Source organism: Arachis duranensis, chromosome 1 (assembly GCF_000817695.3).
Source record: "Arachis duranensis cultivar V14167 chromosome 1, aradu.V14167.gnm2.J7QH, whole genome shotgun sequence".
NCBI classification, from domain to species: domain Eukaryota; kingdom Viridiplantae; phylum Streptophyta; class Magnoliopsida; order Fabales; family Fabaceae; genus Arachis; species Arachis duranensis.
Window position 1 is genome coordinate 15,421,310 of NC_029772.3, and position 3,940 is coordinate 15,425,249.

Genomic DNA, 3,940 nt, shown 5'->3' on the forward strand with positions numbered 1-3,940 from the left:
ATATATATGAAAAAAAAAAGATATTAGTGATGTTGTTGCTGATGATGATGATAATGATAATAGAACAGGAGGAACAAAATAAAGAAGAAAAAAAATCAAATAAGAAAAAGAAAGAGAAAGAGGGGGTGAATAAAAGTGGGAGTGAAGTTCATTAGCAACATGTTCAAAGAAAAGAAAAGGTAAAAAAGTTTGGCAAAAAATGTAGCCAGTGTTGGGTTCATTGGAATTATCAAGGTGAATGAAAGTGGCTACAAGACAACTCCATGATAGTACAAATAAGTGACAAGGAATATACTATATTTATTATTGTTTTATTTTGGCTTTGTTTGTATTTCTTTCTCTTCTTTTTTGCTATAACTTTGTATGGCCTTAACTATTCTTAAGGCAATGTTGAAGGGAATAGTTTAATACTATCATTGACTCTCCTACTATTCTTTTATTGATTGAGTTTTTTTTCGGAGTAACTAAAAAAAGGGTGGAAGAGAAGGAAGAGAAAGAAGAGAAGATGGTAATGATGATGATGACGACGATGACAATAATAAAGGAAGCGGAGGAAAAAGAAAAAGGAGGAGGAGAAAAAGAGAAGCACACGTACATATGTACGCACAAAGAAAAAAAAGTGCAAAATGATTTGATTGGCCTTGGTTAAAATTTTATTCAATTAATACTCTTAAAGCATTTGTTTAAAGAATTGTTTGGTTGTCTAGTATTTCTAATAAAAATTTATCCAACTAATAATACTCTTAAAGCATTGGTTTAAAAAATTGTTTGGTTGTTTAGTATTTCTAATAAAAATTTATCCAACTAGGGTTGAAAAAAAAGAGTTCATCTTAAATATATAGGGTAAAATACTATTTTGGTATCCAATATTTGGAGTGAATTTTATTTTGGTCTTAACATGTTAAGCGTCCTATTTTTATTCCAAAAGTTTAAAAGGGCATCAACGTTATCCCACCGTCAAATTCTTCACTATCACTTAACGAAATTGATGTACTGTTAATAATTCTTTTATTAAAGTTATGTTTACTCAATCTCCCTCTCCTACCTTCAACATTTCAACAAGCCCGAATTTCACTTTTCTACTCCCTTCTTCTTCATCCTCAAACCCCTCTTGAAGAATTAATAGTATAAAAGGGAGAGAGAGAAGGGAGTAGAAGAATGGTGTTTGGATTTGTAGAGAGGGTAAATTTGTGAGAGTTGAGGGGGGTTAAATAAACGTAGTTTTAATAAAAATATTATTAAAAGTATATCAATTTCGTTTAGTGTTAGTGAAGAATTTGACGGTGGAGTAACATTGATGCCATTTTAAATATTTTGGGATAAAAATAGGACAATTAAAATATTAAGGACCAAAATAGAATTTACCCTAAATATTGGGTTCCAAAACAGTACTTTACCCAAATATATAAAAAGGTTAAGTATTTTTTCATCCCTAACGTCTTGAGTCAAAATCAAAATCGTCCCTGACCCTTTTTAATTAATACCATCCTCAACGTTGCAAAACATTATAAAATCATCATTTTTCTAATTCTTGAACCAAAATATCCTTCATCATCATCCTCTTCCTCATCCTCCTCACTCCACCATTCACCTCACTCCCACCACATCTACTACCACCTACATTATCATAGCTCCATCTGCTGCTGCCATTGGTTTATCAGAGAGAGAGGGAGGGAGGGAGGGAGGGAGAGGCGATGCGAACAAAGGAAAGAATTGTGGCTGCTAGGTCGCCACTGTCACTGGGTCGCCATTGCTGCTGGGTCGCCGTTGGTTGAGAAAAAGATAACCAATGCAAGCAAAGGGAGGGAGGGATTACTAGAGAGAGAGAGAGAGAGAGAGAGAGAGAGAGAGAGAGAGAGAGATTGTTGTTGCTAGGTCACTGCTGCCATTGGGTCATCATTGCTGCCGCTGCACCCTTTTTCGCCGACGACACCTTCTTCCTCTTCTTCTCTTCTTCTCGTTGGCAATGTAGGTGGCAATGAAAATGGTAGCAAAAACTGATTATAAGAGTATTTTGGTCCAAGAATAAGGGATAAAATAATTTTATATTATTTTAGAACGTTGATGATGATAATAATAAGAAAAAAATTGAAAACGATTTTAATTTTGACCTAATGATATTAGAGATAAAAAAATAATTAACCTTATATAAAATAATTGAATTTTTTATGCATTATCGAAAAAAGTAATAGTAAATATTTTACTCTTTTTAATACTATCATTAACTAGTGCTAACTAGTTAAATTGGGTGAATATACCAATTAATTCTTAATTGGATGAATATACCAATCAATTAGAAGCCATGTTTGTATCTGATGGTCTAGTATGTGTGTTTGAATTACAGTTTACAAATGAGAGTTTGCATAAAATTGATTTTGTAAATTTGTTTTTGATAAAAAATAAGTTTGTATTAGAGTGATTTATATTTGACAATTTTTGTATCAAAATAGATTATAGTAAAATAAATGTTGTTTAGCTTATACTATTCAAAATCACTTTTAAATAAAAAATTACTAAAATGGACATCAACTTAAATAATTTTTTTATATTATCCTATCATTTTAATTTAGATATTTAAATAGATCTTATTAGTTTATTTTATACTAAAATTAATGAGAATCATAATTTTATTATCTATGATTAATTTTTAATGAAATTATATTATCATAATCTATATTATAAAAAAATTACACTAAAATATAGTATACGAGAATTACAATTATAAAAGAGAGTACTAAAAATAATAAAAAAATTAAATATTTACTTTGTAGTGATTGAAACAAATTTAAAAATTTTTTATGATATTTTTTATATAATATATTTTTAGTACTCCTTTTTAATATGCTATAATTTTTTACTATTATTATTTACAGTTAATTTTTTGTTTAATTTACTTTACCTAATAGAATCAATGAATCATATTATAAAAAGATAACAACAAACATAATACACAAAAATTACAAATATAAAAGTGTATAATATTAAACATACAGTTGATAAAAAAATAAAAATAATAAATAATAGAAAAATAGAGTTCATATAAATAAAAATAACAAAAATTCTATAAATAATATAATAACATATATAAAGAATAAAATTAGTAAAATATAAATAAATATTTAATATTTATGGCTAAAAATCCATTAAACGCGATTTTGGTAAAATCATTTTGCGTTCATAAAAAAAATTACCAAACCAAAAATTAAAACTTTTAAAAAGTTGTATTTTTTTTTCAACGAATTTTTCAAACACACTCTTCTTAGTAGTTATTGTGCGTTTGCTTTAGAAGGTTCAGTAGTTAATAAACTATTGGGTAGAATACATGTAACATTAATGGGGTTACTAGCAAATAAATAACTAGTAATCAATGGAAGATCTAATTCCACCTAAAAATTCACTATATTTTGCTTACGTCTTTAATTTCATGTTAGTTTTATCCCTTTTGCTATATTTTTATCTTAGAAATGTCCAAGTTTCGTTTTATTTTCAGCCTTTCATTTTCATTTCATGTTTAATTTTACACAAGTTTATTTTATAAGTTCATCATCAATATATTCAATTGATTAATTCCTTCCCCTCATTAGCCCCTCCCAGGGACGGATCCAGAAATGTTATCATGGGGGCCAATAATATATATAATATTAAAAATATATATAAATAAATTATAATGTAAGATGCATTACAAAAATATACCAATAGAGAATATATTTAAAGTACAAAAAAATATGTATACTTTTTACTAACGAAGTGGTACACGTCGATTCTTCATATCATAAAATTCATCGATAATAGAATCGGTGTCAAATCTTTCAGCAATCTTCTTCTCAATATAAATCAAAAGACAATTAGCAAGAAATTCATCTTCCATTTTGTTTCTGAGTCTATTCTTCACAATATTCATAGCTGAAAAAGATCTCTCAGTTGTAGCAGTTGAAACAGG